Genomic DNA, 16,534 nt, shown 5'->3' on the forward strand with positions numbered 1-16,534 from the left:
CCAGAATGACAACGCTACGTACGCTTCGACCAGGTGGGTCCCGACTGTCAGGCACTTCCTTGCCTACGAACATGTAGCTAGTGGGTCCTAACAGTCAGGGGGGCGAATCATTTCTTTTGCCGGGGGGCACTTCCTTGTGTGCAAAGATGTAGCTGGTGGGTCCCAACAGTCAGGGGCAAACATTTTTTTTTGTGAAATACGATGGCCTGTCCAATGGGTCCCCGCTGTTAGGTGGAGGAATAATTATTTTGCACGTAATAAGGGGGCACTTCCTTGCTGCGGTCGTGGACCCAGCTGTCAGCCTCTCCAGGTACAGTCCATGTCTGATGGAAGCCGTTCCTTGACCACGTTGACCACGCCGCGCCGAGAGCACCAGGGCGGTGGACGATGGCGAGGCCTAGGAAGGGGACGACGTGGAGCCGGGGAAGACGCGGCAATGGATGCCCACGCGTAGAGGAGTACGAGGGTTCACTGGTTCCCTGCGGTGTGAGGCTGCCGTCGCCGCAGAATAACAGGGGGTGTGGGTGAGTAGAGGGATAGCCTGGCCAGCGGTGGGAGTAGTAGGGGGCGGTGAGGCCTCTGCCGCATCGCAGCCGGCCACGGGAGGCAGGAGCACGAGGCACGACCGATGCTAGTTCGGGCGGCTGGAGCAAGAAGACCAAAGGTTGAAGAAGCACTACGGCCATTGGATGGACATCGTACGGTCACTGGAGCTAGAATCGTGCATATTGACTAAGTTGACAAAACCCTCCGTCCCCGTCAACTTATTAGGCCCACAAGTCTGCCTGCCACTATACTGGGTCCCAGCTAACAGGGGGAGTATTCATTCTTTTTGTTAGCATTACAGCCCATATTGTGGCCATGGTTAAAAATTATACGAAATTTTGCATATTTCGATGCGGTCCGAACTGTTTTTAATCCCAAAATTTCGACTCACATTCAAACTGATTTTAAAAATAAATGTATATCAATATAAAATCCAACAAATTCTCCACGCATAAAAATTAATGTAATTTAAAATCTCGAAATGAAAATAAGATATTTGAAACAAATTGTCGGTTTGATGTGTTTTAAAATGTACAGCCCATTTCTCATTATTGATGGGCCATTTTCTCGGCCAGCCGAATGAAAGCTTTCCTTTTCTTGAAAGATTTGCAGCCCAACAGGCCTGACAAAGTGACTTACTTGGCAAATCACAAAAAAAACTGGGTTGTGGCCGTGGACCCAGCTGTCAGCCTCTCCACGTACAATACTCATCCGATGGAAGTCGTTCCTTGACCACGTTGACCACGCCGCGCGGAGAGCACGACGGCGAGGCATAGGAAGGGGACGACGCAGAGCCGGGGAAGACGCGGCAGTGGAAGCCCGCGCGGAGAGGAGTACGAGGGTTCACTGGTTCGGCTATGGTGTGAGGCTGCTGTCGCCGCAGGGCCTGGCCATTGGTGGGAATAGTAGGGGGCGGTGAGGCCTCCGCGGCAGCACAGCCGGCCACGGGGGGCAGGAGCATGCGGCACGACTAGTGCTGCTTTGGGCGGCTGGAGCAAGAAAACCTGAGGTTGAAGAAGCACTACGGCCGTTGGATGGACATCGTACGGTCACTGGAGCTAGAATCGTTCATATTGACTAAGTTGACAAAGCCCTTCGTCCCCGTCAACTTAGTTGGCCCACAAGTCAGCCTCCCACCAAGGTGGGTCCCAGCTAGCCAGGGGAGTATTCATTTTTTTGTGCGTAATAAGGAGGCACTTCCGGTGGGTCCTAGCTGACAGCGGGGGGAACGTTTTTTCGTGAAATACGATGGCCCGTCAGGTGGGTCCCAGTAGTCAGGGGGCAAACTTTTTTTCGCAAAATACGGTGGCCCGTCCAGTGGGTCCCTGCTGTCAGTTGGAGGAATCATTATTTTCTGCGTAATAAGGAGGCACTTGCTTTCTGCGGCCATGGACCCAGCTGAGACTCTCCACGTACAGTATACTTCCGATGGAAGTCGTTCCTTGACCACGTTGACCTTGACGCGTTCCGTTGCATGCGTGCGTCCATGGGCGTGGTGCGTCCCCACTGTCAGCCTCTCACGTACAGTCATCTTCCGATGACTCTCAGTTGTTGACCACGTTGACCACACTGTGCCAAGTGCACCCAGAATGGAACGACCCAGAGATGGGGAAGACGGGGCAGTGGAGTCGCAGATGGAGAGGAGTGGGAAACTTCACTGGTTCGGGTGCGCGGCAGCACAGCCGCGGTGCCGCCCATGGGAGACAGGAGCAAGAACAGAGGTTGAAGAAGGAGCAAGGCTGTTGGATTAACATCCAACGGTCCAGCTGCTAGAATCATTTGTTGATTAAGTTGACAAAGCCGTGCGTACACGTCCGCTTAGTACGCCCACAAGTCAGTCACCAAATCTGACGGGTCCCAGCTGTCAACAGGATGAATAATTTTTTTCGCAAAACATGGAGGCACTTCCTGCCGTGCGAAGATACAGCCGGTGGGTCCTAGCTGTCAGGTGGAGGAAACATTTTTTTTCAGCTTAATAAGGAGGAACTTTCCTTGCGTGTGACTATGGACCACGTGGGTCCCAGCCGTCAGGCTCTCCACGTACAGTCCTCTTCCGATGACTCTCGTTTGTTGACCACGTCGCACTGAACGCAGCGAGGCGTTGGACGACGGAGAGGCCCCGGATGGGAACGACCCGGAGATGGGAAAACGCGACAGTGGAGTCGCAGATTGAGAGGAGGAGAAGGGTTATAATTGGTTCTGTTGCGGCATGGTGCTATAGTCTGTGGAGAATAACAGGAGGTGTCAAGGGGTGGAGGGATAGCCTGGCCGGCGGTGGGGCAGCGCTTCGCGACGATGCGTGCTAAGCAGAGCCGCTAGCCGCCGAAGGCCGGACCAGGCGGTCCTGGCGACGCTGGACGAAGAAGACGAGAGATTGAAGGTGCATGCCGTTCGTTGGATATAAATTCAATGGCCGTGGATGACACAATCATTTTTGACCAAGTTGACAACGCCCTGCGTAGGCTCCGACCTATTGGCCCACATGTCAGACTGCAAAAATGTGGCATATATTTAACCCATGTTTTCTAGAATGTACAGTCCATTTGCTGGGCTGGGTGAACAAATAATTTCGCGTCAATCAGGCCCATTTATATTTTCTAAGAAATCCCAGCCCATTTGCACTTCCTTGAAATACACGTATTAGGTGGGCTCATTATATATATAATGTTATGTTAGAAGGAGCAATTAATATCAAAGAATAAACCGGAGAGGCACATTATATATATAATTAAGAAATTAGCGAGTTATTGCTCAAAATAAAAATGAGCGCGTTATTATTAAATTGGTCCTTAAAATCTTCGCAAGCTTTTGTACGCAATCACCAGGATTTTCCTTGCCTGTGAGTCAAAAACAACCCGGATTTTCCTTGCCAACTTCCGTTAAACATTTACTTTTATAAGTTAATAACATGTGGGATGTTTTTATAATGTATATATAAGTCTCTATAAAATATACGATAATAGTGATAATATAAATATATATAATGTGGTTAGAAGGGGAAAACATAAATTGGACACAAAATTAATTTTATAAGAGACCTGCGTTTTATACCCCATAGTAGGCATACAAACAAGTTCACACACAAATACAACAGAAAAGGTAAACATTCATATCAAACTCAGGTTCACAGGACACGTTCATATTCACAGCCAACATTCACTATCAACAACTCAAAAGATTCATATATACACAAGCTCAGCATATCTACGCATCCAAATGATTGATAGATCACACGACAATATTCATACATAATTCACAAAAAGATTCACATATACACATGTTCAGTATGTTTATGCATCCAAATGATTGAGATCATAGCCAATATGATCCATGGACGAACTTTAATTACCTAGGGTACAGACTGGTAAATGGTGTTCAATCGGAGGTACTTCTTGCTAAAATTAGTTCTTGTACGAGTAAACTTTTGAGTACATAAGAGGTAGCACCGACAATCTGAACTTTGCTTGTAGGTTTATCCTCAAATAGTGGCCTCGTGCCGAGGGAGGTTTGAGCAACTTGGCCACTACTTTCATCCAACTAGTTTACTGGCTCATCTTGGTCCTGTATCTCGCAAAAATTCTACATTGTAGACGAGAAAGGAGGCGGTTGAGAAAATGAACCACCCAAATTTTTTGTGTAGTTCAACTGAAATGGAGCATCCTTGGCGTGCAGACTGATTAAGTGCCAGATGAATATATGCGTCAACCAACTTGTCTGGAATATTTAGACTCCATGCCATATAGTTCGCTACCATATGTGCCGATAACCAAAAAGCACAAGTTGGGACCAAAGACTGGACTGCGTTTTTGTGGGCTATGCACCAAGCAATATTTTTGGCGTTCACTCTCCTAATACTTGGAGTTTAACAATTGGTTGACGCCGGTTGATACTCGAATGAATATAGGCACTTCTTGTCAACATTGATCCTTGTCTGAGTGAACTTTGGAGTACATAGCAGCAGCATAAGTACCTGTCCATCTAATCATTTTGTGCAGTTCTACTGAAATCACCCGATGTAATGATTTGCCTGCGAGTTCAGGCTCCAAATTACTCGTTTATGAAATAGGCAAACAGTAGCACAATACCAAATTACCAATACATATGACAGGCACAATAATCAGGATAAAGACCAGTACCAACCTGTGTGAGGTAGCATATCAATTACTATTTCCTTTGACTGGAAGCCGAGATAAGCCAAGCGACTGACAGCAAAGGAAGAAAGCAAGCGGAGATTAGCGACTGACAGGAAAGGATGGAAGCTGTCGAGGCAATGAAGCACCCAAAGTTTTTGTGCAGTTCCACCAAAATTGAGCATCCCTGTTGGCACATATATTGAGAGAGTGATATTACTATAATAGTGGGACTAGTTGATGAAACATACACTAACAAATAGAAGCACCCTCATTGTCTTAATGGGTAAAGTTAGCAACATAGTAGTCTTGCTTAAAGAGAGGTATTAGTTTATTTAATCAGTGCCAATTAGCTCAACTCAACACTCAAAGCATTGCCATTTATCATATGTTGCAAAACTTTAACGTGCAAAGATAAAGGAGTTTCTCATGACAGTAGCACGATACAAATAGAGGTGATAGCAAACTAATTGGATGAATGCCTTAGGCCCGTACCAACCTGAGAAATAAGCTTATTCATGTAGTCCCATAAGAGATGATAAAGCACTCACTGGAATCACACAATAGTATATATTTTTGTGCACTTCAAATGTATGGTTGAAATCACTCTTGTTTACCAGTGCTGAGATTATATCGAAAGATTACCAAGAACTTCCAGCAGAGTTAAAGCACTGACTGGGATACAGTTCATTGTATTGTCTTGTGTAGTTCCACTAAAATGTATGATTGGCACAACATGATCCATGTTTGCATAAGTAGGAACAAGGTTAAACCTTCATTAGCTTAGTGAGAAAGGATAGGAAGACATTAGCATATTACTCAAACAGTAGCATCAAATTCATGATGGACAATACGCAAAACATTGCCTCATTGAAACAATGGCAATAAATTGACCTGCAAAACAATAGCACTATTATATCATGGCACTAATAATATTCCCTCCTTGCTCCACCACATGATTCACATCCATAGACAAACATACACACGTACATGATTCAGCATAGGGTCCTACTAAAGATTTGTTTAACTCCAACAGGAAAATTAGGCAGTAATAAATTAGTGGTACTTAAGTACTCCTAATTAATTAAGTGAGACAGTAGAAGTGGAAGGGCTCCTTGGAGGATCGTCTCACATGTAAGGTAGTCGTTGCCTGAGGGAGTACAAGTGTACTAGAAAAAAACAACATTATTTTCTCATGGCAGACGGAAAATAGAGATGAACACATGCATTAAATATCATTCTTACCTAAAGGAAGGTTATGGCGCCAATATGGATGATGAGGATTGGAACACAGATCTCCCTTTGTGTAGTTCCACCAAAATGAACCAACTGTTCCATTCTGACATTCCAGTTAAATAGCACAAAAGTCACTTCTTTTAAGAAGAGTTTTGTGCAGTGCACCAAAAGGTTGCAACAGCAACCAGGTGAATTGGATATCCCTGTTTGCACAAAAAGGCACAGAGGAAACAGCCAGAGTCTCAAACAATTATAGGCAAAAACATTTGGCTAAACTTGTCATGGCTTATAACAGTGGCATGGCTTCATTTTTACTAGGGACATTAGATTAAGAACATCTAAGGCTGCATTCGGTTCACAGGTTTGGTGCAGGATTTTCGTAGGAACACAATTCCTACGGTATTCTTTCCCTTCCAACCGTTCGGAACACGGGAAAGGTGAATAGTGTTTCATAGGAAAGCTGGTCCGATAGTACTGATTCCATAGGATTAGAAACATCCACGCGCTGCTCATTTTTTGGGCGGAAGCCCGAGGCAGGCGCTCGCTGCCATGCGTTAGACAGGTTGCTGTGCTGTATTGCCAGAATAAAAAAATCAACCTATGTGTGGTATGTGAGGTGAGGACAAGAGTAGTCACTGTGCAGCTGAATAAAAAATAGCATCTCATGCTGCCAAGCATGCTACTCTAAAAAAACAAATCTGTACATTTCGTAGTCCATCCAAACACATTCTCTTGAGAGTTTCCTCCGGTTCACTGTTCCATAGTTTTATACCTACATTCCTTTCCTATTCCTCTATTTTCATCAAGACCTATGTTTTCTGCCCCTTTATTCCGAACGAAGCCTAAATATTTGGTATAAGGGCATGGGACAGTGGGTGCACCAGCGGTCCAGCACCATGTACGTAAACAGGGGCATAAAGTGGTGATTCATAGTTTGTTGCCCCGAGAAACAAACATCCAAGAAACACATCTGGGTTGGTCCCATTTTTGTTCACTCTAGCCACCTACTCCTATGTGTGGATAGCAAATCTAGTCCTGGTCATACCACTGTGTACAGCGTTACCCCTATATTTCCCTTTTCGACCAAGAGACCGGTTGGATGACCAGTCTGTACTACTTTCACCCCTTTCCTTCCTATTTGTACCAAGTCCGATGTACATACTAAATTCCCCCACGCCCACTTTATTTCTTGTTTGAACCAAGTACTCCCTCCGTCCGGAATTACTTGTCATCAAAATGGATGTGTGTAGAACTAAAATACATCTAGATACATCCATTTCAATGACAAGTATTTTCGGACGGAGGGAGTACAAGATTCGACTCCATGAAGTAGCTTTACCTCTAACAATAGAAAAAATGTGACGTTGGACCATCAGATCGAGAGGGGCTGAGAGCTAGAAAATGATGCACATGCAGCAACGTAGCTAGCTGGGGAAGTAGAGCTAAGGCGGTTTCGAACGAAGATATACCTGAAGGTCATGAGGATGTGGATAGGTGGGCTGCGGGAGGCCGGATCCGCCCACAGGAAACGACAAAGGGATCGGAGGACCTCCCGCGCCGGCGCTCGGCCAGAGATAACGGTGCGGCCAGTAGTGGGTCGCCTCCCTCGCTGTCGATGACGGCCTAAACGATGCCCCTACTCCCCTTCACCGGCGGAGGGGGATACGTCCGGATCTGTAACCAGCGGTGAGGATAGAAAGCCAGTATTTTTTGAAGGGAGAAAGACAGTGTTACTACCCCTATCTTGTTTAGATCTAGAGAGGATGAGAGTGTGTGAATAAAGCAACCCTAGCAAGCAAGCGCGGAGGCTCCGGCCTATATATATGTAGTGGGGTAGTTTTCCTTTTTCACTCCATCAAAACAATCGTTTAAAATTGTGTACTACTACATGCCAGGTCACGGTTTTTTTAGTTGTTGATTGTTTTTTGAGATAGCTACCCGCTTGTTCCAAGTGGTGTTACGGTGTGCAAGGTCGCACTTTGTATCGTTCAAGTCTGGTACTACAAGTCCCTCCATTAAATGAACAACCACCCCCTCGTAAAAATTGTGAACAAGCCCACAGCTAAAATTAGCAGAAACGTGGGTTGCCCCAACATGCATTATTATTTATATTTTCTACTCCCTCCGTTCCTAAATATAAGTCTTTTTTATTAGCCACACCTAAGACAAGAATTTTCTTATTAGCAGTGAACCCCACATGTCATAGACACAAAAATTGTGGCAAGATTCCCTTAGGAAAGCCAATGTGTGTCTAACAATTTGAGCAACTCAGGTTAGGCAAGTGTGGCAAGTGTGGGAAAAATAATGTGGCAACATAAGACAAACATAGTCACAATCCAAACAGCCCCGTAATTTTTTGTGACATGCATGAAAATTTGGTTAGTTAAATTTATAGTCGAAATTTGGCAAGGTGCATCAAATCAACACATGCAAGTATCAAAAGTAAAGTCACGGCATGCATGCATGCGTTGTACTCCCTCCGTTTCCAAATATAAGTCTTTTTAGAGATTGCAACAAGTGACTACGTACGAAGCAGAATATGTCTACTCCTACATACGAAGTAGCCCATTTGAAATGTGTAATAAGACTTATATCGAGTGCAGTGCTTTGATGTGTCGTGTCAACTCGTACAAGACCGAGAAATTTGATTACTACAACGCCCTCTCCCTCGCGGACTGAGCTCCAGTGCCTTAACTGCACCTGCCTTTGGCCGCATGACAGGAGGGCCAACCACCTGTTGGGCCCACCTGTCATAGACGCAAAGGCAGGAGCAGTAAGTAGAAGCTTTCGCTACATGCTATCCCTCCCACACGAGGTGGACGGACATGCAGCAGTGGATTCGATACTGTAGAAGTAGGAGTAACATCATTGTTTGTCTTCTCGAAGAGGCGAAGTGGCAGTTGCGAATGCTCGCGTGGTGCGGTTCCTAGGAGTACTAGCCAGGCTCTTGCATGAGACAAAATTGCTATTATTTAACAATTAAACTCCATTATCCATTGGTTGATACTCATTCTGCATAGGTCCACGCGCTTAGCACCGTTTCCTCCTGGGGTCACAAATGTTTATTTGCTAATTAATAGCATTGCATGGAATGTAGCCATTGCAAGTCATTAAAAGAATGCACACCTCTCATCTCTTATTGGTTGATATGTCAAGAAACAAGAAACAAGGTAGAAGTTAATGCACCGCGCCTAAGTGTTTTGCGACTATTTGGTTTTCGTAAGATGACTTACACACCTAGACGGAGGGAGTAGTATAGCCCTGTAAACCAGAAAGGAGTATTTGCCTTTCTAGGGATTTCAACAAGTGACTAGACTACACTGTGTGCAGTACTCCCTCCCTTCCAGTTTATAGGGCTCAAATCTCAAATCTCATGAACCAAGGCATTTTGTGATTGGAGGAATGTATCTCATACTTTACAAAACTACCCTAATTAGCATGCTTTGATAGCATGAGCGTGAGTGTCTGACGCGAAGTATTTCATTTTCATTTGGCTGACGAGGGTGCGTTGCAGCGACGAGTCTGTGGTTTGATTCCCCACATACGCATAATTTTGCTTTTTACAGTATCTCTTTCTCCATTGACAGGTAGGCCCGCGTAGATAGATAAAGAACACGAGCTGATGAGGCGCATGTGGACTGTTTGACTGGTCAACTAGCCAAATATGGAGCTATACGTTGAGCCAGAGACCGTATAATCACCATATCTCATATACAATGATCAAAGTGAGCTATCAAGACAAGTTCAATGACCGCCAATGCATTTTACTCGGTAATAAATGACCAGGATTGAAGGGGAATCCAAATTTTCTTCGTCTTTTGTCCTTGAGCTCTTGACGAACCAATGCACTATACGGTTGTCCGGCCACTCCACCCCAGAGCTCTCACCAAGCGTCGTTCATGCCACCGCGCTGCACACTAACCGGTAAGGCAGCGATGGCATCCCGCCGCGTCGAGTTCCTCGTCGCCCACGACCGCACACAAAATGGTAGGGAAGCGATGGCATCCCGCCGTGCCGAGTTCATCGCCGCTCGCAACCTCACAACTATGTGGGAGGAATTTGAAGATGCCAAGGCCGAATGGGCGGTAGAGCAAGAGGCGGCCAAAGCCGCACAGAGGGAGCGGAAAAGTCAGAAAGCACTCAAGAAAAGAGAGGCCCGCCGCCGAAAGAAAGAAAAGGACGGACGCGCTGCTGCAGAGAGGTCGGCGGAGATCCAATCACGGTGGGGTGTCGCTGACAAAGCCGGGAAGGAGAACGACGGCGTCTGGCTAGCATGTGAGAAGTAGTAGTACTAGTAGTTAGTGCGTGTGTCTGTGTCTGAGTACGAGCATGTACCAATACTACTAGTTACTACTGTAGTTTTTAGAGCAAATTACCAGTAGATTAGCCTAGACTAAATGGAAAAATTCCTATCCTAAGCATCAAATGGCATCTCTTTCTCTATAGGAATTGAGATGCATGTCATCTCACTTTCTATGATTTTCATATTCCTATCCTATGAACGAAAGGAGGCCTCTGTTGGAGTAACTACTGTAGCTAGCAGTACTGCTGGTACAGTAGTTTTCTTCAAGAAGCGGAATTCAACGAAGTCATGATGCTTCCTTTGTCCGAGCAACTTCAAAGTGGGAAGTGGGCCTGTGATTTGACGGCTCATTAGTCATTGTTACTGCGGCGCGACGACCTGGGTGACTCTCCCTTGGAGTTCTGGGTGCATGGCAAGTGGACCAGGATGGTCGACGTCCCACATGTTGGCGAACGGAAGTATTCTTTCCGATATCGAGGAGCAAGGAAACCGCGTGGCATAGTATCACTACTGATTGGTTCACAAAAAAAGTATCACTGCCTATTTATAATTATTTTTTATTTCTGATGAATGATAGCATTTCAACTCTTACGACGAAGGGTGCCAAACACGGCACGTGCTGGATGTCCCACACGTCAGCGAAAGGAGTGGGACATGAACAGCGTGGTAGAGCCCAGCGTAAAAAACAGCATGGTAGAGCATCTCCACTTCTTCCACTTCTGGGTCGGAGACCACACGTAGTAGTACTTAGTGGTATGAACGATACAAAGTGCGACCTGGAGAGAAAGACACGTCTAGTTGGAAGGTCTCGGGGCATACACGTAAACAAATATAAAAGTTAATATGTGCCTCCAACTAATATAGTAGTAGTAGAGTACTTAGGCATGTACTCCATAACATCAGCATGCATTGCACGTACAACATTTAGTGGTAGTACGTAGTAAGAGACAAATGCCGCCCAAGAGTTCCCTTCTCGACCTACTTTTGGGTGTTTGGTAGAGTGTATGGAGGGTGCATGAGTCCACACTATTTTAGCACAAATACACTAGAAGCATTCATGAAGAGAGCATGCATGAAGACGGGTGTTGAGTTGAGCATGCATGAAGAGGGAACAAGTATGCTGAGACGAGAACGCAACCAAACACACCCTATATGCCACGCATGTTCATACCATTTGTGCCTTTCTACTTCACTTACTGCGCTACATTACTCAGGTTCGTATGTCCACTCCTGGGTACATGTCTGTCTCGTAGTTCCAGTCCCACGTGTTCTTCATATAGATGGAACGATCCTTGCATAACATGTGCACCTTGATGCTAGATGTCTCGCGTGTTGGAAAAAGGATGAACAAAGCTCACGTAAAAAAATAGAGTGGAAGAACATAGATTCCGGACGACCGAGAAGGAACAAGGAACCTCGTGGTGGAGCGTCTGCACTCATAATATTTAATATTATTCAGTGATATAAAATTAACCAATCATCTCCACAGTGGACTGGAAGAGTACGAAACACGGCAGCCCAGTGTAGTTACATCATACTAGTACATGGCTAACCCACGCTATCACCATATTTCTTGGCTTCCGTGCGACACCTATCTCTAGTAATCCAGCAGCCTGTATCGCTTCTCCCTCCTCGTCTCTATCAAAGTGCGGCGGGCTGGCGTTTCTGCCATCTATTGAGGTCGGTTAACTATCACATGTTAGCGACATGCCAAGAGCATTCTAAAAAAAATTCCTTTCATGTTCTGTTTTCAAAAAGAAAAAAAATCCTTTCACGTACGAATTTGCCTGTATGCTTTGAGCAACTTGCATGTCCTATACTGCTCTTGTTTGATACTCTAACTTAGCTAGAGGTTAGACTAACTCATGACTAACCCTGAACTAACTGTAGCCAAAGAGGTGTTTGGGTGACAGGGTTAGATTGACAATAAATGCACTTCATGGAGAGAGAAAAGTGATTTTTCAGTGGTCCCAATGAGAACTATCTCCAGTTAGCACCTCTTGGGTGGGATAGTTTTTTTGGTGGGTTCGGTGCAACTTGCTCCAATTTAAACCCTCATGCTTGGATATTTTAGGGCTATTTGAGCCCCAACTAGCTCAAACTAACTCTAACCCATGGATCCAAAAAGGGCCTATGGCCAGTCTCGATGCGGAGCAGTCGCGTGCCCTCGGAAGCGGCGCTCTCTCGGCTGTCGCGCAACTTCAAAGCTGGCGCCAGTGAGAGGTCGCCTCCGCTCTGGCCGGGCATTAATGCGGCATTGACGCTCCAGGGCGATGCTGACCGTTTCACGCAGGAAGCGCGCGCTGGCAAGGGAGTATAGGTTTTGAACCATTTCCGGTGAAGTACTGGTAGTTTGCAAAACTACTCAATTATTGCACTCAATTTCCTAAGAAATTGTGGTAAAAACATTACTCCACAGCCCGCTTCCCTTCTCCTTCCTCTTACACTGCCCGCGCACGTCTGCGGGAAGCGACCGGTCAACCCTTATATAGGAGTGCTAGCACAAAAAGATGCATGCATGACCACTAAAATTTCCATATTAAAGCACTGCTCCGGCGGGAGTATGGCGTATGCTGTTACCTTTGGCCGGTCCATGGCTACCGGGCGACGGCGACTAGAGAAGAGGCGGCGGGAGGGGAATGAATGCAGCTACTGTTTGGGTTCGCCTTCCGGCTTAAATAAATGTGCAGCATCACGTGTACCCGCAGGTGCACAAATTGTAACATACGTGTCTGCTTAAGTGGGCGTCACATAACTGGTGTGTGTGAGAGAGATTCTGAGAGACAGAGTGCGTGTGTGCGACTCTACTCTTCGGACATGTACTCAACCTTTTGCATTGGGATATAAGTATAATGGTATTAACTTTAGCTAGTGATTTACGTGGCCATGTTAACGTGGTTGTGTCAAAAAAATGTCACTTCCTGCTCGTGATTTGCGTTATATAATTACAAGCAAGATTCTCGTGCATTGCACGGAACATCAATATGCATTTTTTTACAAACACCTGTTGTGATTGACCCATGCAGGAGTAATCCCATGTGTAAAAACTAATGATATCTCGAGAATTTTATCGGAAAACTGGTATCTCGAGAATGTCATCGAAAAAATGAAAGATGAGAGATAAGGCGAGGAGGAGTGGAGCATGGTGGTGACTGGTGGTCGGAATGGGCGGTGGCATGGGGATGGACGGCGCCGGCAGGCTGCAGCGGCCACCATGCATGCTAGATTGTTCCAGAGACTTATTCCTTTTTTAATTGCTGAGTAATGAGGTTGCGGGAGATAATGATGTGGAGAGAGGTGCGGGTATCTTTTGTAAAATTATCATAGTTTGCTTTCTATCCTCAGATATAGATCATACGGTCTGTATTACCAGATGGTAGGCACACCATCACCTCCAACTCGTTTTTTATAAGGGTACAAATGATAAGTTTGCTGACTACTAAAGTAAAGTGGAATTTGTCAATGTTATGCAAGTAAATAAAGGTGATTGTTTATCATACGGGTAAGATTGGATGAAGGGTGGTAGGAACAAATGCTCCGCCTAGAGCATGTGTGTGTGATGGAGTCTTAGTGTGTGTGTGAGAGAGAGAGAGAGAGGAGAGAGAGGACAGAGAGAGAGAGAGAGATGGAGTCTTAGTTTGTGTGTGTGTGATAGAGAGAGAGATGGAGTCTTAGTGTGTGTGGGGGGTGTGTGCGTGTGTGTGTGTGTTTGTGTGTGTGTGAGAGAGAGAGAGATGGAGTCTTAGTGTGTGTGTGGGGGGGTGCATGCGTGCGTGTGTGTGTGTGCGTGCGCGCGCACGCGTGTGTGTGTGTCTGTGTGTGTGTGTCGTGGGTTCCTCTGTGGCGGATGTAATTTAAGTGTGCATGGCTTCATCATAGAGAGGTGATGTGTATGGCAGAGGCCACCAACGATGGGGTGCGAGAGAGAAAATGCCCGTAGAGAGGGAAGAGGAGGTGTGTGCGCGTGAGAGGAGTCGACATCGAGAGAACGTGTTTGTTCGAGAGACACCGAGGAAGACTACTATATATCGATGATGCATGTAGGCGGGAATTAAACAAAGGGATGGTCTTATTGGTTTGGGGGATATAGGGGAAGAGTGAGAGGCGGGGGGGGGGGGGGGGGGGGGGGGGGGGGGGGGGGGGGGGGGGGGGGGGGGGGGGGGGGGGGGTAGCTAGAAGGAGATTGTTAAGTGTGAAAGTGTGTGTTTTACCCATCCAGGCGGAAGTTATGTGCACAAAAGAGGAGAACGATTCGATGTGGCGTTAGGATTGAGGGTAATTAACTACATATGGAGACATAGAGACCTTGAACGTGCATGTGTGAGAGGTATACATGTATACGTGGGATGTGTGTGTGCGCGTGCGCGCATGATCGAGATAAAAGAAAGAAGACATAAGTCATAAGATCAACGACATGGGAGAGACGGATCGGTATGACAATATGCATGCATGTGAGAATGCAGGGAAGAACGCCCGACAATTGAGCATGTGTTTTTGTCTTTAAGAGATAGTGGCGTGGGCTGGAGCATGCATCTATGGCGAGTAGAGGGAGTGAGGCGCAACAATTGTGCAAAAGAGACCAACCTATAAATGCATATGTATGGAGAGACATATATAGTGTGGGTGATAGGAAGCAAGACTCCGTGCGAGAAAGAAATGTTGACGGAGAAACTACAGATAGATACAGAGATGGAGATGCTAGCCGGAGGGACATCCGCTAGTTTGGGTGTTGGAGATGACCGTCGGGTGGTTCAAAGGGTGAAGTTATATATGTGTGTGAGAGGGCACTTGACTGCATGTAGAGAGAAACATATGTAGTGTGCGTGATAGGAATCAAGAGTGAGGGCAAGAAAGAATGTTGATGGAGAAATAGATAAATAGAAAGATAAAGATGCTAGCTAGTGTGCGTTAGAGATAGGAGTCGAGTGGATTAGAAGGCTGGGTTATGTGTGTGGGTGTGAGAGAGATAGAGAGAGGGTGCATGTGAGTCACATACAAATAGATATCAGAGAGAAATAAGATCCAGAGAGACGGAGTTTTGTGTCTGCGAGAGAGAAAGATATTTCACAACAAGAGTGATAGCTAGAGAGACATACGAGGGAACGCAAGATATCTCTAGGGAGAGAGGGTGTGTGTGAGCGAAATACAAGAGAACAATGGAGAAATATGAGACCCTGGGAGACAGAGTTTGTGTTTGTGTGTGAGAAAGAGATATTGAAGTGGAAGAGTCGTAGGTTCTCATATCTAAGGAGCGAAAGACATCTCTGTATGAGGGGTGTGCGAGTGGCACACATGGGAATAGTAGAGAGAACTGAGATCCTGGGAGACAAAGTTTTGTGTTTGTGTGAGAGAAAGAGATTCCACGTGGAGAATCATAGTTAGAGACACATAGCAGGGAGCGAGATATACTTAGAGAGAGATAGAGTGATGAAGGTCGAGGGAGAGAGTACCGTCAGTGTGTTACGAAGATAAAAGATCATTGTCGACATACAGGTAGCACGAGAGATACCCGAGAGACGATGAACGCATATAGGTCCAGAGAGATAGTCCTATATAAGCATGAGTGATAGCTATATGAGACGAATATCTGGATTAAAGGGGATCCAAGTATTTAAACTGGAGATCACGACATCGATAATATCATAACACAAATTGGTGTATCAAACATGCATATTCATTTGAATTTGGGTACATGTGTAATGTTATATAGTTTATCAATATTGGTGATCCATAGATTCTTCAATTACAAACAATGCATGGTTTATATGCAATTAATGTCTAAACGGGATTACACTATATGTTGCGTGTGTGAAACACATCATACATGTTTGAGAAGTAAAAAAAACCCGCATGAAACACACATTAATTGGAGACAGTTAGCGAGGAATGCATACATTGGATTTCAACATAAAGTGGTTTCAAATATTTGAAAATCCAAATTGATGGATACAACCTTATGAATCTGAGATCATGCCATTTGTAAACCATATTTATGTATAAATGGTGTTGTGCTTTTGAAAGTATATATAAAAAATGATGTATATAGAATGCAATTCCAATTGAAAATGGATCCCGCCCGAAAAAATAGAATACAAATGGGATTTGAATTGAGTTGGCACGGTAAACGTGCACTCTGCAAAATTTGAACGAAGCGGGGAAAGTCGCAGCAACCACCCGAAACCAAAATCTGTGAGATGGAAATCACTACTGCCTATCCCTGCCATGCAAAGCATATCTACTGGATTTCTATAGGTTTTGATAGGGGTAGGTTTGTAATTTCACCCAAACGTGACATAACCTCCTCTCACCCGGATTCCTA

Source organism: Triticum urartu, chromosome 4 (assembly GCF_003073215.2).
Source record: "Triticum urartu cultivar G1812 chromosome 4, Tu2.1, whole genome shotgun sequence".
NCBI lineage: Eukaryota > Viridiplantae > Streptophyta > Magnoliopsida > Poales > Poaceae > Triticum > Triticum urartu.